At 42.6% G+C, this 26,188-nt stretch overlaps 1 protein-coding gene across 4 annotated transcripts in view; it reads left to right on the top strand.

Moving 5' to 3' along the window:
- gab1 (GRB2-associated binding protein 1) overlaps positions 1–26,188 on the top strand; it is a 57,298-nt gene that overhangs the window by 8,099 nt on the left and 23,011 nt on the right. The window contains exon 1 of one of the 4 annotated variants that reach the window (XM_071911769.2): positions 16,644–16,742. The exons of the other annotated variants lie outside the window; for them this stretch is intronic. The gene's annotated coding sequence lies outside the window, so the exon portion shown is untranslated. Of the gene's footprint in view, positions 1–16,643; positions 16,743–26,188 lie in introns of those variants that run through there. 4 annotated transcript variants of the gene reach the window in all.

Genomic DNA, 26,188 nt, shown 5'->3' with positions numbered 1-26,188 from the left:
CTATTCTCTAGAAGCTTTCCCTACACACACACACACACACACACACACACACACACACACACACACACACACACACACACACACACACGGCTAAGAAAGAGCATCAACATTTCATGCTCTCATATTGTTTTAATTTTTCTGTTTTGTTTTTCTGACGGTTGTTTTGAAAGATGTAGTTTGTTATTTTTGTCTGTCAACAACTCAACATTTCAATATATATTTATTTTAATTTGTTGTGAAGCCCTAGCAGTGGATTCAGTCATGCAAGCAGAAGTTTCAGAACAAGAGAGTTGAAATTTCCTGGGCATTAATGTATCATTTAAGGCCGGTGTGAAGGTATCTAACCACAACTGCTTTTGTCAGATTTTTCCCAGCCAGAGTTTGTCAAGAACATAACCTCTATGGGTTTCCATTTCATTGACATTGCATTTTCCATCTGGTTCGGCTTCTTCCTCTTTCATTTCTCTCGCCTTTCAATCTGTGAATTTCTGGAGAAGTCCACTTGTAAAACACTCTTCAAAGGAACAGCTTAAAGACTCATGACATCTGCAGTGTGTTATCTCAGGGACGTAAGGAAATGGAGGGATAAAGTTGCAAGTTCAATTTCAGCACCACTTTGTTAATAGATAGGACGTATGTAACAATATATTGTCACATGATATCATGATATAAAAAAAGCTGGTATGACTACTATGGATAACAAAATTTACACATCAATATCAGATTTTCATGCCCCAATCACACATCCTTGGCACTTCTAAGAGTATAGTTTGGCCTGTTCTCTCTTACAGTTTTTTTTCCTCCTACGATGGGCCATTCTATTTCTGTAGTCCATTGCCTTGTACCCATTAGAAACTGATTAGAGTTTTGATCTACACTTTGTCCAGCCCTTAAGAGGGCCTCAGTGCTGTAGCGCTAGCCTGCAGGGTAGTCCGGAAGAAGGAAAATACTGAACCCTGAAGGTCCAGCTCTGATGGCTGTGAAGGGAGACTGAGGACATACTGCATGCTGGTCTTGAGTCCTCTCAGCTGTGAGAAAATGCATTTACAGTACACACCACAGTGGCCCTAAGCCATTACCTGCGCCTGGGCCTGATTGGGGAAAAAATACTCTTGATTTGCAACCTACTGAAGGGAAATATGCAAGCAACAAATGCGACAGCACGGTCAAACGAAAACAAAGGCATAGCTCTTTGATTAAGTAGAGGATTCATTAAATCTGCTTAGCAAGTGGAACAGAGAACAAACGATCACTTTCTGTTAAAGCCCCTCCCCACATGCTTCAAGAAACAAACAAACAAGCAAACTGAACAGAATGCAACAGAGGAGTACTTGTGTAGCATTAGCCTCTTAGGCTAACAAAGAAAAATGATTGGACCGTGTCCTGACTGCCACAGCGACAGAACAGTCCATTTGGATCAAGCAGACTGTGTGTGATCTGCCACGGCTTGAAAATGGATTGCACGAGCCATTAATTATTTAATGTCCATTACAAACAAATAGCCATTAAATATTCATATCTGTCCTACTACAATAGTTATCCTTACCGGGTCCTCGTTTGTTTTGAATTTGATAGTGCACATAAACTCCCAGACACACACCATCACCATTGTGTTCTACCATAGGCGCACCCATTTCTTCGTAACCACTATGTTTCACAAAGTTAGGCTGTAAGGACACAACAAAGGTAGAGTAAAAATAACAGCAGACTCCACTATTTGTGCCATAATCTGATCCTCAGAATGATCAACATAGACTGAGTTGGTTGACATCCGTTACTGAGTATTTTGTTCTGCAGAATCAACAAATGTTTTAAGTTGATGTGATCAATGGGATACACACCTACCTACTCTGCTGTGACCTGAGCTGGTGTTTTGTATGTTGCAAAACACCAGAGATGGTGGTTATGGTTGGTCTCTATTTTCTTCTGATTATTTACATAGTGGCGGTAGCTTTAAACCTTATCATTGCATCACAAACAAAGGTGCAACCACAACAACAAAACAGCCAATTAGAGCGAAGCCCTCTGAATGTTGGCAGCACAGGGCATTTTGTTGTGGCACTGGGATATCTCACCAGGAAGTGAGCTTTTACATTATTGTCTTCATTATATGTGTATAATCTATCAAAGCTTCACGGGACAGCAGTTAGGATTTTAAGAGGGAGTGTGAGGTGTTTTTACATATTATACAGTATATCACTCGTATCACCCAAAGGGGCCATCCAGTAAAAATGAGTCAACCATCCATTTTAGATATCTCATTGTCTTTCTGTGGTCACAAGAGCATTGTTGTGGAAGCCCACAAATCTAGATTTGGTCTCCTTGTCACTCCCCTGCTGTCACTGTTGCCATGTGGTTTCCAGTTCTCTGTTGTGCAGTTATTCCTGTCACCAGCCATGGTCATGTGGCTACCATGCCATCTCCCAAACTCTGTCACAACTCTCTCCAGTGACGAACACTGCTAATAATAATAGCTACTACACTATGCCTGGTTCATTTTTTGAATATATCAACTTGTGTATCAGTTACTCTGGATATGGCAGACCTGGGTCACATGGTAGTTGCAAATCATTCCTAGCGTTTGTTAAAACCTGCAGGGAATGTCAGTTGGGATGGGGTTTACTGCATCAGAACAATTCAGATAGTATCATGCACGTGTTGTCAGTCACGTGCATGATACTATATTAAATTTGCTCCAGTCAATCAATTCCAGTCATTGTCGAAACTTTCTGCCCCTTGTATTCTCCCATGTAGAACATCTCATGTATTAAAGCTAGAGCAATCCAGAAAAAGCTTTGGCAAATACTGTTTGCCCTTGATCTGGTACACACACAGATTGAGTAATAGGACCGGTCATGGAACATGATCTTTTCAAAGCCTTCATACACCAATGTTTACAACAACACAAAACTGTTTTTTCAGCCTCAAAATGCGTTTAAAAATCATGTTTATTTGCCATGTTGTCGGTCCTCGTATCAAGAGCTCAGCCAACATGTTGAAGAGTGAAAAAATGTTTTTGTTGGAAAATTGGCTAACAAGGTGAAAAAGTCATTTTTCATTTGATTGTGACTTTAAGTGTGCAGTGGGCCAATGTTCGCCTGACAGGTGGCGCTATATTCAGATTCTGCATTTGGCCCGTAATTCCTAAAAAAACTATTTTAATAAAGATATTCTAACCTTTCTGAATTTGATTTCTTGCCCCAGTGAAACACTGACACTGTTGAATTTAATTGTTAGGTCAAGGCTGGTATGGAGCAGTTGTAAACAGATGTGTCTCTTTATTGCCTGGGGCTTCTGTGTGTGCTGACTCCACCAACAACCCATGGAATGATTGTGCAGAGCTGGTTCTCACACACAGTTGGCCTTGGTGCTTGCAACTTCAGAACTGAGTTGTGTGTTCTGTTGAAATATGATTCTGTCGAACGTCATTATGCTACTTAATGTTGTGCCAAATCGAACAATGTCAGGTTCAGCCATTATCAAATGCAGATGACAGAAACCTCTCAACTATTTGGCGAGGCTAATTGTACACATCATCATATTGTTCAAGCACTTTTAGTAGCAGTCTGTGTTTAAATCTCTGTGGTTGAACAAGACCATTTTCTCTTCTTTACATTGTTTCTCATGTTTCAACTGTTCAGCTAATGACGTGTATCTGGAAAAATGGACACTAGACAGTAAAAATAGCCTGTGTCACAAGGCTGCTTTCTATTTCCAGAGTGTAGTTGTAGTCTGTTCTGGACATACAACAGGGCTCCTGGGAGAACACAGATGGCCAAAGATGGTCTCCACTGGCTTGCTTGAAGAATCAAGCCAGATAAAGGACGAGGGCTCCCTATTCCCATCAGACTTGTGAATGTGCCGTAGGAGTAAAATGTCAAACCGAAGTTGGGCCAAATATATGATATTGTGCATGCCATAAATTATCTTGCAAGGCAGGGAAAGTATCTGAAAGACTGATGGTGTAGGCCTATAAGTGTGTCTGCAGTTAAGTGCACGTCGGGGTGTACCACAATGGCAATCAATAGCTTTCTCATCATAGTTGAGGAGGATGAAGAGAATGAAAGAGGGAGGAGAGAGATCAGAGTGCTCCGAGTGAGCAACACCATTAGCCAGCCTCCAATGAGAGGAACTCTCTGTTCTCTCCCTCTCTCTTTCCGTTCCCAGTGCTTCTTGGCAGGCACAGACAGTAGGAATGTGAGGCTGCTCTGTGCTCCTCTTTGCTGGTCTGTTGTGGTGTGAGGGCCTGGGCCCTGGCCGGCTAGGCTAGGCTAGGATGGGCTGGACTGCACTGCACTGCACTGGCTGATTGTTGTTTCTGCAGCACAGGGAGGGAAGAGGCGCCGCTCCCTGGCGCCCCAGCAAGGCATGGCCGCCCCTTCCTGTGTGAGGCGCTGATGGCTACCAGATGGCGGGTGAAGAGAAAGGAGGAGGGGTCCCATACTCTCTCCCTCTGTCTTTCTCTCTTTATGCTTTTTGCCTTTATGTGGCTATTTTTATGTCTGTATCCTCTGCTTTTCCTCTTGCACAATCTCTCTTTCTCTTCACCTCTTCTTCATGTTTCTCTGCCTCTCAAGGTTACTCCAACAGCACAAGTGCTGCTCAAATAGTGCTACTATTCAACCCATGACCTATGGAGGGCAATGTAGGGAGACTAAGGGTGAAAGGGAGAGTGATGGAGAACCTGAGTATTCCCTCAGGTTCTCCATCAGATTGCCCCAATAGGAGGCCCTTTTAAAACTCGCATGTATATAATAGCATGTAAAAACCACTAGAACCTTTTTCTCTTTGTCTCCGGCATACATGGCCGCACTTGACTTAACACATCTGCTTGGCAAAGTTTAGCTCTGTTCTTAGCTGTGGCTGGAGGCTGACCTATCTGTAATCTAATGCAACCTCTCCCATAACTAGTCTTATGCTAACGCTAGATCACATATTTTGGCCAGAAAATTGGCATGCTACATTTAATAACTGCTCCTGACAGAGTTAAATCCAATATAGTGTGTTGAGAATTTAGACTCAGTGGTGACACTGCTCACATCTTCACTTGTGTATGATCAGTGTAGCCTTAACTTCAGGCTACAAATCAATAGTGATTTCTGGAGATGTCATAAAAATGTAATGGGCTGGAAAAATATAGGCCTGTGTGATTTTTGAGATCAAGTTGGCCTGACAAAGAAAAGCTATTGCTGCCACAAGTCTTGTGACCGAGGCCTTTCAAACAACTTCCTCTTTGTAGGCTAGTCTACTTTTGAGATGGGCGAATTTTGCAGATGTGAAAGATATCAGTAACAAATTGCCCTTAGCATCAATATTATACGTTGTGCCCACGGGTGTGAAATAGGCAGCATGCACAGCACCGAATAATGCCCAAAAGGTGGCACAAATAATTGCATGTGCTGTCTATCAGCTAATTCTGCTAATAGATAGATGAGTATTAATGCTCATGTGAGACTTTTTTTCCAGGAAGCTGTTGTCGTATTCCTCTGCTTAATTCGAGTGCGTATTTTGTGCGTAAAATTGTTTGATGATGGGAGTGCTCAGTTTTGAAGGCAGCATTTGAGGGTAGCAAATGTGTGCGACTTTGTCTGTGCACATTTAACTCCTATAGTTCACCTGTCACTTCACACACACACACAGACGCAGCTGGCACTAGCTATGTGTTGCTGTGTGATCTGACCCCAGCCGGTGTGTCTGCAGGCCCTTAATATAGCCCACTGCTGTCATGGTAGTTCTTCCCCCTCTTCCTCAGCTCTGTGCTGTGTGTGTGTGTGTGTGTGTGCATGTGTGTGTGTATATTTGTCCCAGCCTGAAGACGGTTAGAGCGAGGGAGGGGGTGATGGGGACGGTTGGGGTGTCAGCCTGGAGACTAGCTGCGAAATACTGCCACTGGCCTGTGTAATTTCCCAGGTTACTGAGAGTCAGTCAGGCTCATAATAAAATGGACGCTACCTGGTATCTAATCTAACCTCATTCTCTCTTTTCATTTGGCCTTCAAAAATCTCTTTCAGTCTAATTTTTTTTTAATCTGTTTCTTTCTGTGTCTGAAAGTAGGGATCATCAGAGTGTCTAGACCAAAGGACCAGGAGTGGACAGAGAAAGATAGATGACTCTTTCTTGTTTCTTGCTGTTCACCAGTGATCCTCCTGTGGCCACTGTCCCTGATTGCATTAGAGAGTTACTGCGGCACTGCTCGATATCTTTGGCCTGGCCTGAAGCCAGAGGACGGGGTTGAACACACACACACACTGAGACACACACACTGAGAGACACACAGACATTCGGTGAAGACCCCTGCTCTCGGAGAGTACTCTGCTACAGCCTGATTGGAAGCTTAGAGTCTGAGACCTACTCCCCTTGTCCACCTACTTCTTTGGCTTTTCTGTGAACTTGCCCTGGCACCCCTCTTTTCTGTTCACACATATTGCCAGTGTGTCTTGGAAACTTGTGGAATACCTTGATCTGACAATATTATGTAGGGTCAGCTCTTCCTCTCAGCTATAAACCCATGGCATTTGGATAGGTGACTGCTTGAAATCCGAGCAGAAGTCAAGGTTAGTAATTTGTTTTGGTTGTCACTATTTTTTTAAATATAATTTGGGTCAGATTACAAGATGTTAAAGTTAACTGTGTGTGCTTTCTGGCTTTGGATATAGCCAATAATAGTGTTGATAAATGTCACAGGCCAAAATGTAAATGGTACACCTTTTTTAAATCTGAGAAGTAAATGTAAACAGTATCCTTCTGTCCCGATGCCCCGGTGCAGTTCTGCTTTAAATAGTGTGAAGATGCAAGGGGAATTTCCAACATAAGCCTTTTATGATCTGCAGGTTGACTTACAGGTGTTCAATGTAACAGACAAATTTACAGTTTAGCTGGGATTAGAGTGGCAGTGTTGTTACTGTGTATATAAATAATAGGTTTCTCAACATCTTATGTACTGCATATACTAACAATAAATGGATAGTACTGCAAGTTGCATTACCTTTTGTCAGTGGTGTTGAAATGGGAAAATTTCCTGTCATCAAGTCTTTGCATAAACATTTTAAATTACTAATTAATAACAACAGTTCACTGATTACACCCATTATTACGTTCCACAGTTCTTAAAACTTGGCATTATCTCTATGTGCTTTGGCATGTGTTTTTAACTTGATATGCATCACAGTTTAGTGTATGTTCCAGTGTATCAGTGTGCGTTGTTTTCTCTTTACCCTGATCTACATTTGGCTGGGCTGTTCTGTCCTACTCTATACAGACCAATAAGAGTTGAGAGGAGAATTGTTCAGGCCCCTATCTTCAGCAGCCAAGGAACAGCGTGATCATGTGAACCGAGCCTGCCATGCCAATGGAATGTGTTGAATTCTAACGATGCAGCTTCGACAAGTGCATGTGACTCTGTGCAAAACCTCGGATTGGTGAGGGCAGGAGAAGGAAAAGCAGATAGGATGAAAACAGGAGAGGAGAGACAGCAACAGGCAATCAGGAGAGAGAATGCGATAGAGTGGTGTTCAGGGTTATGGAGGGGCAAAGCGTGCAGCGTTTTAACCTCCTCCTTATCTGAAATGAACCATTTTAAACAAACTTGGAAGACCAGACAATAAGGAGACACTGTGGGAATGTGATAAACTTAAGTTTTAAGAGTGTTACATGTCCTCAAGTCAGATGAGCCAGTCTTTATCTCTAGTACACCATCAGTTCTCATGGCTGGCAGTGGGCCATTACACTCACAAACCATCCTCAGTAGTATGCAGATTGAATAGGGTACTGTTTAAGCAAGGGTAATTAAGTACATTGAGTCTGGGAATCATTTTCAGCAATGTTTCCCATTGGTTAAATAAAGGAGCCATAGTAATTGTGGTGTACATGTACTAGCCAGGGAGAAACACTGAGTTGCTGTTTGTACAAGTTTATTTGTTGGGAGAGAGCAATAAAATGTAAATCAATTAGTCACTCGTTCCTTCCGCCATTACAATCAGTGCAGTCATTTAACCAACAGATCAATAGATCATTATAGGTTATCCTATGATTTTCATGCAGCAGGATGACATAAGAATTCACTTTGACCTTCCCGCGGACGGGGCAAGCAAAGAGATGAATTTCAAAAGTGTTCTTAAATAGCTGAAAATGAAAAATAAATGCAATGTTATTTACTTTAATTAATATGATTACATTATTTTCAAAAATTGGATCCGGGGGTGTAAGTATAATGCACATGACGGATATACAAATTCCATTTCTCCATGTAGTCCTTAGCTTAATGGTTCCTCCTCAGTAGGGTAATAGCTATTGATTGATGACCTGGTTGCTACCCTTGCCACCACAAGAAAATGTGAGTGCATCCTCACCAGCCAATCATGCCAGAAGAAGCATAACCACGACTGGCAAGAAAAAGACAAAGATAGACCCTCTTAACGTTAACACAACAAAGATTTACTGGCAATAATGTGATCTTGCACATGCACTTACTACTTTTTCACTCCTGTCAAGAAGACAACCAATTTAACCCTGATATGTTACATAAGGCATTGCTGCACAATAACAATCCCTAGTCCATCATTGCTGCACATGGAGCAGTGCATTTTAATTCACATTCCAGTGGCTGGAGGGAAGCTGTGACGCTATAGGCTGTTACTTTGTCTTGATTTTCTATGGGAAAGGATGGAAGTAACAGTTGGCTTTTAAACATCCAGGCTTTTGGTGATTAGCTTTTGGATTATTTCATCACTCGGTTGACCAAACCTTCAGTGATCTAGACGAAAGTAGCCGCCAAGGAACTTGAGCGAGTGTACGTCGTCGGTGATCTCACCGTGATGACGAGTGATGGTTGTGCTGAGGAAGGAATAGAATCATTTCCAGTTGGTTTGGAGTTTTTTGAAGTAGAAATAGGGTGATGCTGTGGTCAGGGCTTTTTGGGAGGATGGGGGCAGGGTGGCTGGTTAAAGGGGTCAGGACAGTTTATTTGAATGTAGATTGATGCTTAAAATCTCCTGCGCAGTCAGTGAATAATTGTGTTGTTAACTGTGTCAGTAAACCTTTTGTTTGGCCTGACTGCAGGTAACAGTGCCTGAATTAGATGGCTACAAAACTTAGTTTGCACAAATCTAGTCCTTTATTCAATGGGCAGAAGAGACATGGTTGAATAACACAAGGTTTGGAAGTAATGTGTGTGTGTGTGTGTGTGTGTGAGAGAGAGAGAAAGGGTGCAGGTGAGTTGAGTACGAATGAGTGCGAGCTATTGAGCAAATCTACAAGCATGTAAGCACACACCCACAGAAGCCAACCCACAGCTGAAGAGAGGGAAAAAAATGCTGATTGTTTTGGGGCTGTTTGCGTAATAGTTTACTTGGAAAATATTTTGCATTGTTACCTTTGCTGCCTCTGTTGCTGGCGGCCTGGAATGCATGTGTATGTGGGATTCCAGCACATTCCTCGCCAAAGGTGAATCACTATGCGGGTTTCACATAAACACACATGCAGCACACACGCTCCGAGGTATGCGTGTGTACCACACACATTCCCTTTCAACTGAAAGTGAAGCAGTATCATGAATGTGACAGTCGAGAGTGGAGGTGTGTACCAGTTTCAAGGGACTGGTTGAAAATGGAGGTGTGTCTCAAAAGTTGGCAGAGCAACAGGCCCAGACATGCTCAACACCTCACCTCGTAGAACAGGACACCAAACATACACATGCAAGTATTAAGAATCAGCATGTTGGATTTCTAATCTGTGAAAGGTAGCTTTCAAAGTAGCCAAAGAATCATTTGCAGTGGCACTTGAGAATATAATGGGATTCTGTGGCTGCTGGTTACTAGCTCTTCTTCCTTTGTGTTACTTATTCAGTGGCTCATTTCACATTTTCATTGACTTTTCTCAGATTGTTAAATTAATGACTGGACTAATCGGAAGTCTAACGGATACTTAGTTATTGAAATCAGTTTTGCCAAATAACCGACCACCACTCTCGTGAGTGCAACACGGCTGACAAAACAGAACTGTCTGAGTCTGAGTCCATTTCCTTATCTTAAGATATGGCATTTCAAGCCATTTCCTGGTGGACGGACTCTTCCCCTTTTGCCATAGAGAGGCTAATTAGATCAGGTCTAAGTCAACCTCTCACTGGCTAGTAAATGTGATTTGGCATAATTTTCATTGGACTCTGATTGGATTAGACTGCTGCTGCTCACTATGGGCGAGGGTTAGGGCTGAGACACACACACACACAAAGTGGACTGAGTATTAACACAATACCTGTTGTTATTATACTGATTTTGATGGCAATTTTAAGCAATCAAAAGTCAATAAAAGGCATCAAATAGCCTCAAAATAGAGAAACAGAGTTTTCTAGTGCTTCAAGGGTGTATGTATGAAGAAATATTTTGAGCATGGCCTAATTTAACAAATCAGCCAAATACACCAACACACACACACACTCACCCACAGATGCTTCCTGGGCCTGACTATGGAGAAGTCACCCATCTCGCCATACAGCGGTCCCCTGTAGGAAGCAGTGGGACAGTCATGAGTCTGCCACTCAACCCACAACCTGCTGTAGTGTGAAACCCTCTGCTTCACTGAGTGCTGCATGGCTGTGCTAATGCAGACTCCCATTCAAACATTAAACCTAAAAAGTTCCAGAAGTTCCATGATATTCATAATGTTCTGGACAGACCTGACTGTTTTGACTTAAGCTGGCATCTGTGCATGTGCCGGAGTGGATCAAAAGGCATGCTGGGAATGCAAAGGGGGGAAGGTGCGCTCTGGCATGTGGGCACAGCCTGCTAAGGGGTGATATTTTTGGTTCTGCCCACCTCTCTTGGGCTGGCTTGTTGTAGGTGCGCCGTAGTGTAGAAGCGGGGGGTGGTGGTGGGCAGTTGTTGCCAGGGGAGGTGGTGTGTTATTTTCAGTCCATTGTGTCTACTTCCTGCGGGTCAGGGGTTATTGGAGCAGGGTGTTGCAGACTTGACGGAGAGGAGAGGAGGGGAGGGAAGTCAGCCGGATAGGCAGGAAAGTGGCCAGACTCATTCGACAACAGTCGCTGGTCAGCAGCTTGCTTGCTTAGCTTGCTTCTCCCTCAACGTTCTTATCTGCACTGAGCTTGGACTCTTCAGAACCAGGTAAAGAACCATAACCTGCATTTGAATAACCAGCATGTGCTCTCAGTCTCTCAAGCTTGTTGTTCTGCATCTCCTTTTTTCTTTTCTTTTGATTGTGCGAATGCTGTTCTTTGGCGATCCTCATTTGACGAATATCCTAAGCTTTGTAGCTCTCAGCCTGAGGTCAGAGAAAGAGTTAACCACCAGAAGGTTGTGTTATTCTTGTGTGTCATCAGTGTGGAGATGTTTATTTGGCGCGACAGCCCACCACAAACATGGAAGACAGGAAGTGGGTGGAAGTTTGATGACTCTTATGTAACATGAACACCACCTTGATAGTGGTTGTTTTGGGCATGGGTTTGTCAAGAGCATTAGTTACCGCACTTTAAATCAATTATAGAGCCCATTCACATATACAGACCAGAGGAACTGCAAGAATTCTATGGGATTCATTTATCTTTACAATGAATCCGTTGAACCTTTTCCACTTTATTCAATTTGAGTGGTTGGAATTCTTCGTGTAGTATTTTGCTGAGATAGTTTATTAGCAGATAGTCTATTAAGCAGTATTAAAATGTTACATGATATAGTTGTAAAGGGAGTATTACTGATTTGCATCATAAAAATCTTTTTTTTACACTTAAGGGATAACACAATCTGAAAACCAGATTCACATAATGGCTGTAAATGCATGGCATAATCAAAATCAAACATTGCCCATGTGATGTTGATCTAATTTGGAAAGAAAACCGTATTACTTAATTTCTATGTTAGTAAATCATAAGTTGTCCAGAACATAAGAGCACAGTCATAAAGTTCAGGGCTACAAAGGAGTGAAAGAGTGAGGTGTCCATCACAAAAACCAGTAAATGCTTCAGATGAAGAGCCTGCAGTCTGTAGGCTAATTATAGGTAGGACCACAAGTGTTCTATATGGTGGCATTTCCATGACAAATAAGTGAGAAATAAGTGATAAGTGGACTGCCCACGCAATGAAATGGCACCATGGTGCGTGTGAGCACTTCAGCGAGCGCAGCGGCAGCTTTCGCACAATAGGGAACTTTTGTCTTTGTGAGCAATGTTGCAGTTTGCGAGCAGAAATCCAATCTTGAGAACGCACACAACCTGAAAGAGCGAGAAGAGTTCATTGCCCATGCGCAATTAGTCTGTGTGCTCTCCAAGCCTTTTTTCTGTGCTCAAGTTTCATTTAGTTTTGACAGTCGGGGGCAGGCTCAGTGTTCGGCCATTGTGTCTATACTGTAAATTTCATTGGTTACTGTAAAGTCACTGCCCTTAAGAACATGAGTTTTTTATTTATTTTTGAAATATTTTTATGTTTTTTAAACGCCACCCGAAGCCCCTTATTGACTGGTCTACAACTCACAACTTAGACAGCCATTTGAGCACTACATAGTTAATTCCATTATGTTAAAACTGATTTTATTTTAAATTACTTTATAATTATTTTTAAATGTAAACGGCCAAATCACAAAAATGGACGTTGATCCCTGTTAACGAATATTTGAATGTTCAGTTTTTTGACCCACAGCTTGGACCTAGTCCATGCCAGAATACCTGATGCCCTTGTTCCAGGCTTTGGTCCAGCAAGGTCAAGAATTGACTTTGTTTATATACTACATATTTGCTTCGGAACAATTCAGGAGACCAAATACAATCAAGAATCTCTGGCTCGAGAAGTAAAATCAGATGGGGATTTCTAACTGCTACCTCAACTCAGGTTAAACTTTATGCAAAAAAAACTGGCTGCAATGAAAAAGATTAGCAAATCATCAACCTTGGTTATTGAGTTTTCACAGTGCAGAAATAATTCCCTCAGCTCTGTCCATTTGAAAGATCTGTGACCACAGAAGCATAGTATCAGTATTTCAGGATAGCATGTTCAGGATTCCCTCTGGTGAGTCCTGGAAAAGGAAGGACATCCCAACAATGATTTCCCATCCAGGGGTCTGAATCCAACTCGGGCCTTGCCCCCAGCTTTTTGAGCACCTTGTGAGACTATGACAGTGTAAGATAAGGGTTCAGCAGAAGGGGTTCTAAAGTTAGACCCTGACGGACCCCCAAACACTACTACAGTGACAAAAGGAGGCAAAACAGGAAATCTTTTAGCCCAGAGTGTGTTTTGGGAACAGATGACCAGGAAGATAAAAAGCGCTAACAAAGTGGAAACTTCCACCAAGGGATGTTTTTTTGCCTTGTGTGTGTTTTTTTTCTGTCCGTTTTCTCTTTTTCACAAAGCCCCCGTTTCCTGGAAAACACAGTAAGAGGTAGTTGGTTTCGTTTTGATGAAAGGGCTAATACTGAGTGCTTTTGTACAGCATAGGTAACTACTGACGCTTCTGTGCTCCCTCACTTGTAGATGATGTGAAGCTATGTTAATTTTTAAGCCTGCTCACTCTTGGTTAATGCTTTACCTTGAGAGTGCGGGTTAAGTCTGAACCTAACCGACTGTCTGAAAGAGCGATAGGGAGAGCAATGGATAGTGGTTTTTGGCATACTGGGGTTTCATTGTTGTTGGAAGTGGCAGATTTCAAATCTGGTTGGTAGAGAAATGATTGAACCATTCCTGATTTCTAGAACTAAACTAGGCCAATCGCACTGGACCACAGTTCAGAACTATTGATCAGTTCTTCACTTGCTCATGCTCTCTCTCGTTTGCTCCCTCTTTCCCACCTTCTCCCCTTCTCTCTCTCTCTCTGTTTTGGTCTCTCCCTCCCTCTCTCTCTGGACACTAATGAATGATATGCAATGACCACTTGACTGAGTTCTTGTCCCCGCCCTACGAGAAACTGAGTGCAGCAACGGCAGCAATAACAGTTGCACAGTTTCCTAGCCTAGCCATTGGAGGAGCAGAGTACGCTGGGTTGTGTGGAATGATACTAGGGCCAGCACTCTTCGTTGATGAGAAAACCTCTCCAAAATCCCTCAGAGAATATAACACCTGCTCTTAAGAACTTGGGTAAGAACCGCTACTTTGATGTAGGAATTTAATGTGTCCAAGTTTTATGGAAAAGATAAAAGTTGATGACAATCCTCCAAAGTATGTTTGCATGTTGCAGAGCCAGTAACGGTGCGAGTGTGGTTTCTGTTCTCAGATAAAATATTTTAATGAAGAATCATGTCATTGTCATTGTTAGGCTTCCTGTGAAAGAACATAGATTAAGAACACCTGCAGACGGTGTTTCATGTGAATGTTGGTCTTGGTGTGCGCTGCTTGCAAAGATAGCAGTATGACTACCAGCGTTTGTGTTCTTTGGACGGTTAGCGTAGATTGTTGGGGCTGGGGGTCAGATGGCGCCTGGCTGGGTGTGAATTTCACAGCTGCACATGAAAGCAAAGGGACTGTGTGATGGTAAATGGAGGGAGTGAGCAAGGGATCGTGTAGATGATGGAGGGAGGGAGTTGGCATGTTTTGATCCTAGGTGCTCCTCATGGCCAGTGATCACATTGATGAGGCATACAAATAGGCTCCAAACGCACACAATTGGTGTTTGTACTTCTTGAGTTTTAAGCATGTATCTGTTGCTGTTAGCAGCACAAAGCATAAACTGGAGTGTTTTTATTGCACACACACAAATGGAGACACACACACACACCTTCTTGACAGTACACAGCAGATGCCAGTTTGCCAGGTTATTTCCAGTGATGTAGGAATGCACAAATGTTGCAGACATGGTATATGCCCAGCTGCATAACACGACTGCTCTCCATTTGGTATGGAGCCAGCGTGTATGGCTTTGGTGTGTGAATGCAATGCTAGACATTTGCAGTCCATTAAAAATGAACTTCTGGTTTCCAAGGAGTTCTGGTTTCTGAGCTTTGGTTCTCTTGGAAGAATCAGTTGAGATTCTGATTGTTGTTTTTGTGACCTGTGTGGGAAGATGGGGCCCTTGCACAGAAAGCAAAGATGTGATATTTCAGTTTAACAAAGATTTGTTCTTGTTTTCTCTCGGAGAAGAGAGAAATGGAGAGGTTGACTCTCACGTGGGAGCAGCGCTAGGCCGTGGAGATGGATGAGATAGTGGATGAGTTAAGAACCAGTTGGGAATTGTAATTTTTGTTGTGGGTGTTTCTCAGATGGACAAGGAAGGGTTCAATAGGACACACACACACTCGCACACACATGCTGATGTTGCTGTTGCTTCAGTGTGTTTGCCTGTGTGGTCCTGTTCTATTCTCACTCCATGTCTCTAATTTTCTCTGCTGACTCTGGCCTCAGCCCTATTTCAGGTGCTAGAGAAAGGGACGTTTTTATTTCTCACTGAATGGTTCTATTGGGACCGCCGACCTCAGCGAAATGGTTTCCCTGAATTAAGTATAACCTTACAGCACACACAACATATTCACAATGGCTTTTCATTTTTCCAGTTGGCTTTTGCCCTGGGTGTGGTAAAGCAGACTTACTGGAGAATTAAATTTGAAGGTTACCTTTGTTGGACAAGATAATCAAACCTATTGGCTGATTTGCTTGGTTGATATTCCAAAATAACTCTGCTCATCCGTGACTTCCATCTGTGATCCTGTTGTTTCGAGCTGATGTCTTAAGACGGAAGTGGCGGGGGTTGGAAAAGAGTTAAACGTACCTCTGTCAATATGCAGAAAGGTGCAGTCTGCAAAGCTCTCATGCGTGACTTAGCTTGCTCAGGGCTGCCTGGCAACGTCACTGCTCTCTGTGCTCATGAGTGGGCATTTCTCATTATAACACAACATGATGAAAAATACAGCCACACACACACACCTCCCGCCAACATGCAGTTTATAAGCCACTGAAATGTTAGGATGATGAAAGCAAGCCTGCATGCTAAACAAGTAGAGTGCAAAGCAGAGGACAGGATTGCAATATTGGTTAAAATCTGGGCAAAAGAGCTATCTTATTCTTTTTTTATGCACTCCATAACCACTGGTCCACTCTGGACTTGAGAGGGTCTCCTGTTACTGACTAGCGTATCTTTGTGGCATTAGTAGAAGTGTTTGGAGTCAGTGCTCTGCCAAGGGAGAGTGCTTGGGAAGCAGGCAAGTGGAGGAAACTGTCCCTGCTGTGGCATCTCTTTTATTTAGAGTGTAGATGGGAAGCAGAATCATAAAGTCTCCACAGGAAGGAGAGGAAGGTTCAGACCCAGGGAAGGAGGAGGATGGAGCCTTTAGATGCAACCCAAGAAAGGAAAAAATACAAGGAATGTGCATTTCTTTATGGTTATGAGTTATGTGAGGATCTTCAATAGGCCATGTAACTTGTTTCTCTTCTCTTCGTTGTGTGTTTGTGTGCGTGTGTGCGTGTGTCTTGCTAAATGAAACACCCATGAATCACTCCACCTTCATCTGTTGAAATATGTATGTGGGGGTGCACTCCCACTTCATTTTTTTCAACTTAAACACACACGTACACACGCCTGTCCCTCCCCCTCTGATTTAGCAGTGGCAGTTAAGGAGGGTCTGGGACGACCTGATTACATATAACAGGAAGTCAGAGTAGGGAGAGGTCACAAACTGCAGACCCTCACACATACTGCAGCACACGATAAAGGCAGAAGGAGCAAACAACAACAACACGCACTCACTCACTTACAATAACAAAAATTCCACGAGACACTAAAGGAAAATAGTTCCTTTTGGATATCCAGCTCACAAGGTAGGCTCACTGTTTTTAACTCAAATTCTTTTATTATGGATAATGTAAGCATCGGAGGTAATATTGAATAGCCTGTGCAGCTTTGTGGTGTGCTCACATGCGCTGACGGTATGTTTGTGATAGAGAGAAAGGAGCCAAGAGAAGGTGGGCCACACAAGACAACTGGAAAACTTTCACCCGGGGCGAGAAAGCACACGTGTGCACGTGTGTGTGTGTGTGTGTGTGTGTGTGTGTGTGTATGTATGTATGCAATGTTTCCCCTACAAAGAGGCAGCAGTGGCACAGCGTCATTGTGTTTGTTTGAAACCTGCTTTGCTACCAATCCACATTCATTTACAGGTCCAATTAAACAGTTCCTCTACCCTAGAATCAGCACTGTTCTTTTGAAAGCCACTGTTCATATCAGGACGAGACTGAATGACAACTGTGTTTGCGCTGCCTGGGTTTCAGTTACTTTTGCTTTGAGTGTCAACTCCTGCTGCGTTTACGAAGACATCAAACAACAGAATTATTGTGATGTGTCCAGCCAAATATAGTGCACTGTGCTTTGTGTGTTAAATTGACTCAGGGATAATCTGACAGCAGAGACGCTGAAAACCACAGTGATGTTCATTGCCTATAAGCTTGTACCTTACACTGCAACTGCTGTGTGATGATGATGAATTCACATCAATCTCTATACTTAATATAAATTTCATAAAGATGTAACAAACATTGCTGGATACAGATTTTGGATGAATTGAATAGATGTTTCAGGGGTCATTGTAAGAATTTCTTGCTATATTGTTTGTTACTCCCATCTAATTTTATCTCAGCTGCATGTTTGATGCCCTACTTTGATCGAACTTGTTCAGTTGGTGTGAACGGGGGGGAGTAGCTCGCCCGAAACAGACGGCTAGAGAAGGGGAGAGATTATCAACGAATGAAAGAGATAACTATGCTCTCTCATCATCTGTATAAGTTATTGGCACTGATAAAAGGGACACATTTATTCTTTCTATTCTATTCTATTCATTGGTTTTATAGGAAGTGATCTGTTTATCTATTTATTTATTGTGTCAGGACAAGAATACACGCTGGTAACACTAATATACATTTTGTTGCCAGTTCTTTACATTTTGGATCTTAGTCATGGTCTTAGTACAGAAGTGTGTGTCTGTGTGCGTGTGCGTATAGCATCCAGTCACAGGTAAACCTGAGAACACCTGTGAAACACATGTGCACACAGACATTAACACAAACACATTATCACATTATCTTTGTCTGTGAGCCTGTATGTACATGGCTTAATTCCCCCATTGGCCTGAAATGGGATTTTGTTTGGGATGTTTTGGGGCGTGTACCATTTGCTGTCAGCATGTGTCATATTGCTGCGGCCCACGGTGAGCTGGGTTGTGGTTATCAAGGTGAAGCAACAACAATGGCGGAAAGCAGCAAGAAGAGAAAGTACAGCGAAGCTAAATGTGCGGCAGACAAGACCTGTGCAAAAACATGGGTGGGTGAAAATCAGCATTGCTCATTTTTTATTTCGGCTTGGCTTCGTTCACCGTCTGCTTCTTCAAAGCCTGTGATGGGCTTTGTGGATGCCGGTTGCCTCAGCCTCAGGTTAGATGTCGTTTCAAGGTAGACGGCTAATCAAGATGAGTGACAAGTTTTAGGGCGTGAACTTGCCCAACTGAGGGGGAGGAGGGTGGGACTAACGGTACACTTGGCTGCCTCTAGGCAAAAAGTTGCATATTATAACTATAAGTGGTCTCTCAATGTCTCATTTCAGTTGATACAGTGTGTGTGTGTGTGTGTGTGTGTGTGTGTGTGTGTGTGTGTGTGTGTGTGTGTGTGTGTGTGTGTGTGTGTGAGAATTATGCCAGTTGAAATGAGAAATGGATCCAGATTGCCGTCTGTGCTGTGTTAGGTTGTCTGTATTTTAAGGTGTTTGAGGTAACCTACTTTCTGTCTCACTCACTCTTTCTCTTTGCCTTCTCTCTGTTTTTTCTTTTTTTTTTTTAAATTTGTGTACTGAATCGACTGGCCCACCTCCCACACTTCTTTCCTCTCATCTCGTCTATCTGGCTGGCTACTCAACACGACTAGAGGAAAACGCAGTTGGCATGTAAACAAACAACCTTGATACACACTGGGACAGTCTTTAGACATTAATAGTCAAATCTCCAGGTTTTGGCCAGTTTTTCAGGCTGTTGGACTATAGTGTGGCAGATGGTGGGTAAAGCAATGAACTTTTGAAACACTAGAATATCCGTTTTAGTACAGGTGGGTGGATGTATAAACACTGCATAGTGCATGATCATGATCTCAACAGAATAGATGACAAGCGTTTACCATATGAAACTTAAATGCCATGAGTGGGTCTTCGTAGTGGTTCCGGTAATACTGATCTCAGATGTTAAGGTCAGAGACTAGTGGTACAAGTGGACTATTAACCGCTGACCAGGATGCTGGACCTCAGTCATACGCGTCTCTCATGGAAGTCCCCTTTCCCTCCAGCAGGCGGAGGGCGGATGACGTTGGATGAACAGCTTCACTTAGCCAAAGGCCACGCTCTCTTACTTGCACGTTAACTGCCCTCTCTGGAGCTCAAGGATGTAAAAATAGCTGTTTAGCAAGAATCCCAGACATGTCCCGGTAACAAAGACTGATTTATACAACTCGCTTCACTAAGCATAGAGGAGCTTTTGTGCGTCCCCTCCTTCTCCTTCTGCAGACCTCGTCACCAAGGCCAAGAGCGCCAAAACCTCTGACGCTCTTTACGCTCTTTCTTAGAACAGGCTTTGTTCAGGGCGGTCCCAGGGTCCTGATAGCGAAGCTCGCAGAAGCATAATGCTTTACAGGATTGCGTATTTGTTAATGCCTTTTATATTGGATTGCAGTGTCATTTAGATATTGTGTGGTTTCGGGACATTTCTGCGTCAGTAAATGTAATTATGCAACCTTTTAAATGATATTCCGGTATTGGCCCAAATACTTGAAAATGTCACATGCATTTTGCACACTTCATTCTGACAATTTTGTTCCCAAACCCTCTGTATTCCCAAACTAGTTATTTTCCAAAGTAATTGGTAAAATTAATAATGAACAGGATGGTATTAATGACATCTTTCCCCAGTATATCCCACTAAAGAGTATTTTCACAGTCTTTATCAAAACTAGCTTAAAATTTGCTGACACTTGCTAAATCATCATTTAATTTTCTTTTAAAATTTTGACATATTTGTACATTGTACTGATTATGTAGTAGCTTCAGCTTTTCTATTTATATTATCTTCACATCTGAACTTGTTTGTATAGTACATTGAACATTGTACACTCATCATGTTTTTTTTTTCTTTAACAAGTGCAGATTCTTCAGAAGTAATGTCTCCCATCATGCGTCTAAAATCATTTGCATATGAGAAGAGGTTTATGCTGGGCTGAGTTGAACCCCGGGCTAATGTTCTCTGTGGGCTCTGTACATGACACAGATGCACTTACAGCATAATCGAAACAGCATAAACTCACCAAATCCAACCAGCTAGGCTTTATTCCATCAGACTGGCTTAGCAACATATTCAGCCTACAACATTTATAAGCTCACATACATCCAACGACAACTACGGGAAAGGCAACAATGTAGGCATCAGCTGACAGCAGTTGGCGCTCATCAACCTGAATCAGGCAACAACAGTGAAGTAGAGCATCAACAGTAGAACATCAGACAGTACGCAGGTGGTTCTGAATCCTGGTTCTTGGTACCCAGAGCCCTGCTAGTTTTCATTCTAGTCACCTAATCAGGGACTGATTTATATCTGGCATGCAAGGGCTTGAGGACCAGGATTGAGAACCACTGCAGTAGGCTATAGTAAACCTCGACATGACAGCCTTAAACAAAAGCATTTTTTAGGCAGTATTTGTTATGACATAAGCCACATACATTCACATTCAAAGCCTGGAGTATGTCCACAATGATATCAGAAGTTTATTTTCCTAATTTTCATGGAGGCAGAATCCTGTTAAGGTCACACCTGCTCCATCAGGCTGACATCTGTTAAATTAACCTGTCAGCCTCCCTAGCTTGCTTTTGTTTTGTTTTTCTGCTATACACTCATATTTTTTCATCCAGCTTTGTGCGTCATCTTTCCACATTTCTACCAAAACAGGTTGTAAAAAATCTGTTGCGATGGCTTATAACAAGTACCATTAGTTGTTATACTATTGCAAGGGTATTGCATTCTACAGATAATTATCAAGAATGAAAGATCACAGGCAAGACATACAGTATGCAACAATCAATAAAAGTCCCACTGGACATTATGTTCTTGGGGTTCCCTAGTAGCCGGGGCCGTGGCTGCAGCCCATGTGGCCCTTTTGGTTAAACGCAGCCCAGGGTGTATAGGAGTTGTGAAAATCTGTCACAGCTAAGATGTGAAGATTTTTTTAAGTTAAGTTAAATTATCACAACAATACAACTTTTATTAATTAGATACTGCTCAATAAAGGTGAGACGTGACTTGTGCAAAATTATTTGTACCACCCTGTGATGATATTTGATAGCACCCAGGTGTAGACGACTGAATGGCTCTTGAGGTCCATGACGCTATGGCAACTGCGCTGTGGTAAAAAGTCAGTAATCATTGCAGTCATGATCATGGACATTGGCGGTAATGTTATTGCTGTTACTGTGTTAACTGCGGTGTAGCATAAAACCTTTTTACCGGCCCATCCTAAAACATGATACATTTTCCAGCTCCACTATCCATATTGGGACTTGGACAACTATAGGTATAGGGCATGCTTGAATGTTTAGGACCAAAAAAAAAGATACTTAATGCCATTCTGGACTATAGCTAGCCTATTTGAAGGAATCAAATGGTATTAAAATGTGCTGTGACTTAGAACTTGTAATGAATTGAAGCATCAAAAAATTCCCATTTTAATCCCCATGAGCAGTGAATAAGATTATAGCACCTAATGCCTTACATTTCTCTCACCTCCATTTAGTCGTTCTTTACTCCCTCCAGTGAGACTGCAGTCAGAGTACACAGACCAATGCTGAGACACTGGTTACTGTCATATGTTTAATTTCCTGCCTGGGTAAGGGACACTGTGTGAGTATGAAGCTAATGCAAGAAGGATTTTGTCCCATGTCATATCAACTGACCATAAAAGGTAGTCTGTTTTCTATGTAGCCATAAGATGTTGTCTGGCAGTGATTTCTGGCAGATTAAAGGATAGCAGCATGTACTAATTTGTTCCATTATCACCAATATCTTGACCTTCCCTCCCTCCTCCTCACTCTATGCTCATCCTGTCCCTCCCTTACTCTCTCTCTCTCTCCCTCCCTCCCTCGATCCCTCTCTCTCTCTATCCCTGGCTGTGTTTTTCTGAGGAACAAACAGAGAAGCTGTCCTAGCCGGGATGAGTCAGTGCAGCTGGGGTGCAGGTCATTTACCCACAGCCCACTCACACAGGACAGATGGCCTAGCCTTCTCCATGCTGCTAAGTGCTAACTATGCATCCAGAGTCAATGAGCTAAGCTAATGCTAAGGCCCACTGAGTGAACTGGTCAGAGCACAGCTAATGCTAACAAAACACTGAGCTATGTTGATGTGAATCATGTACCTGGACTAACTGAGACAGACAGGCCAATTAAATTCATAGAGTCACAGACAGACAATGGGTTACATGGGCTTTTGCTGCAATTTTGAAACATTGTTGTGAAAGCGTTACTGTGACTGCATTTGTGAACAAGTTGATTTAAAATTAAGTTAAAGCCAGCACAGAAGGTAGCCTTAACACACCCAGCATTTCACAGAGCCTTCCTCTTTGTGTGCTGGGTTTGAGTGTCTGGCTACTACGTCCAAGTGGGAATGCCCCACGACCGGATACTTGCTAATTAGCTTTTTTTTTTCCTTGACTGTGAGGACTTACACTATTTACCATTACACAGGATTTGATGTTGCAGTCCTTTGTGCCTTAATCCAGAGTGAGCATCAATACAGAAGCCCAATTCAGATGTCAACAAGAATGATGTACTAACCCATAAATGGTGACCACAGAGAAGAAGATCAGGCTATGGCATAAATCTACAGGACCATCAGACAGGCAGCACCATTCTTATCTTAAAACACTAAACACCATGCTCAAACTGGAAGAAATGCATACATACAGTAGTTTACAGCAGACTGAATCATGCAACTGTTTTTTAATTAAACCCAAGCTTCTCAAAAACTCAGTTTTAGCAGCATATTTGAATTGCCCATGGTTTAAAACTGAAGAACTAAAGAAACAGCTGCATTCAACCATTCAAAATAAATAAACATCAGATAAATTGAAATCTTGTGCAGATCTTCAAATGAGGGGATTTAATTCCAGCAACTGAGTTCAGTATTAAAAGACACTTGCAATTTAGAACACAACTCAAACAAATATACGTTAAGGTTTCATTTTCCATTTAATGGAAGATGCAACTCAAACAAATATCCCCCAGCTCAAACAAATATCCTTTCCATTTCCATTTCACCTTTGTGGCTATAGCGGTAACCTACTGACACACAACACTTGCTTTTCTGGAGTCGTCCTCCAATGTGCCACTTCAGTTCTGATTACTTATTTAACAGAGGCAGATTCTTCAGACAGATGAGCATGTCAGCCCTGTCAGTGGTCAGCCTGTTCCCCTGCTCATCAATAATGTTCAAGGTCCCCACGGGTCCTTGAAATCCTTGAAAGTTTGTGAATTTGAGAAAAAAAAATCAAAGCCTTGAAAGTTTTTAAAAATAGACATAAATAGACATGGGTCATTGAAAGTGCTTGAATTTAGAGAGGTTGTTGAGAAGTGTTCACACATTCAAGCCTCTCTCTTTTTAATTGTTGTCTGTGAGCTTCTGTAAAGCCTGCTAGTTCTCATTATAAAAGTTCTCAGTGTTGTAACAGTAATTAATCTTGATCCGTGTCTCAAACTATGCCGTGTTGGGTCCTTGAATTTGAGGGAATTGGGCCTGGAAAGTCCTTGAAAAGTCCTTGAATTTGATGTTTAAGAAGGTGTGGGAACCCTGATGTTGCAGGCTGTACTGAATAGTCTTTAACTTGTGCAGGGGGCACTGAGACATTTAGAGGCAGTAGCAGCCAGGGGGGGGGGGACTAGGCTGGTTGATTCTCTAGTATTGTAAAGCGCACTGACTGTGGAATAGTTTGCTCGCTGAGGTGGGTTTGCACTTGACCAAGGGCACCTGTGCTGATTGGCCCAGGACCAGGTTCTGCTGTTTCACAATCCTCCAGGATTTCATCAAAAAGACTGCCAAAACTGCCAAGGCTGCCCTTGCGTGTGCTTCCAACGTAGACTACCTACCTACCTGTCTTTGTATCTCAGATCTCACAAAGTGGAGTGGTTCATATTCCACATTGCTGAATCGTCTGTTCACTGCTTCTCGAAGGGAGCTTTTCATTGTCTTAATCCCTCGGTTGGCCTCGTTTTCTCGGTTGAGAAGGCATTTATGGACAGTCACAGTTGGGATCATATCAGGTGCAGAGGTAGACGAGGAGCTTAACACCCTGGTCAGCTCCTCAAAAGAGGCTAGAATGTAATGTCTTCAATAGCCCCCACTGGTTAGCAGTCAGTGGCTGGCAGGTCTTGATCAGTTGCATAAGCACTCAGGGCCCGTTTATGTGTAAGGAGGCTCTCGAGCATGTAGTTTGTGCTGTTCCACCTTGTTTTTACATCCTGCTGCAGTGTGTGTGCGAAGCATCCTAAATTGGCAACCCCAGTACTATCATTGCCTTCTTCATGTTGTTTGCATTGGCTATCAAACTGATGTGAACTTGGGTCTTCTCATTTTTCCCCTGGCCCAGGATCTCTTCCGTTGAAGTTGCAGTCGTGTCCCCTATGTGTGTCCTACAAAATTGCTTGGTATGCAGCACGGCTCTTTGCAATGTGAAACTTGCATCCTCTCATTGCGTTAGGCATAGCAATGACATCGGACACACAACTGAGCTCCACATATTGGTAGCGAAAGTCACTGCGGTTACATCTTTTGAGCAATCCAAAATAAATCTACACACTTGTTTGTACAGCTGGGGGATAGCTGTTTTGGACAGATAATGTCGGCATGGCAAACTGTAGCGAGGTTCCAGGAATTCCATTACGACAGAAAGCGGCAGGTCATCCAATGCAATAAATTTTCTTTTTTCTTCTTCAATTAAGTTTCTCCGTTATCATCTTTTCTTTGTTTCTATCTCGGGGTTACCATGCTTTTCAAATGGTTCCCATAGTGTTTATTGCCAAGGCGTACTCAGTTTCTTCTTAGCACTTGCCTGTGTGAACTATTCTTTAGCGTGATGCTGCCACCCCTCAAAACACAGACTTTGCATAAGTTGCATGGACAATGGATCGGATAAGAAAATAACATTCACTATCGGCCCAATACCGATGCTGAGTATCTAATCGGTGCAACCATAGTATCAGCACAGCGCCCCCACTCAGTGTGACTCCTTTTTTGCCAGATCCACTGACTGGCTCCTATTGCTGCTTCAAACATATCTTGCACTCCCTGCTTTAAGCTCCGTCCATGAATGCCTAATTCACCTAATAGTCTTAAAGTGGACTTGGCTACAAACTGTCATCACCCAACCTCCATGGGGCGTAGACTAGCATGGGGTTCACGAATGCTCTTCCTGAAACAAAAATGCATAGACTGTGAAAAAAGATGGACATAGTGAATGTGACATCATCCATTGACTTCTGAGGGCCGTTTTGAAGCTTGGACTATAGCAGTATGGTATTCTCCAAAATGTATTTACTCGCAGCTGAAAGGAAAAGGTGTCCTCAGTGACTTCTGATTGCCAGAAAACATTAGCTTGTGTGCACATTGCTAAACAGGAAGGGAGATTAATAAAATAATATAAAAAAGTGGTCATAGCAATATTGATATATGCTCGTTTGTGTGTGCATGTTGTCTGTGTGCATGACTTGATTGTGTACATGCGTGGCACTTATTATATTGTAGAATTTGTTGCAGATATTGAAGTGATGGGTTACCTAGGGCTCAATGTAAACCTGCTTGTCCAGTGAATTTGAAACATTAAACTAGTCCGGTTTCACAATTGGGAGTACGGCTGAAAGAACAATGCTTTAGATACAGTGTTGGCTATCTGTTTAGTGTCTCGTTATTACTCTACTGCTCTTCTTCGGCCCATTGCATTTAATGTGCCAGGCGGGCACATGCTGTGCGTACATTAACACTGGTAGCACATGAGCCAGGAACAATTCACACACAAATGACTCCGGGTCACTTTTCACACATTGTCCAGCACCAGTGTCATAGAAACAGCACACATCTCCATGTTTTGAAGAGATTGTCTTGTCTGATGTCCCAAATGCTTTTGCTGCAGGAATACAGAAACCCACAGGCCTGCCTCATTCATTAACCATTAGAGATATGGAGGATGAGTTTAAGTAT

The sequence above is a fragment of the Centroberyx gerrardi genome, chromosome 3, assembly GCF_048128805.1.
Source record: "Centroberyx gerrardi isolate f3 chromosome 3, fCenGer3.hap1.cur.20231027, whole genome shotgun sequence".
NCBI classification, from domain to species: domain Eukaryota; kingdom Metazoa; phylum Chordata; class Actinopteri; order Beryciformes; family Berycidae; genus Centroberyx; species Centroberyx gerrardi.
This window is presented reverse-complemented; position numbering and strand designations above follow the sequence as displayed.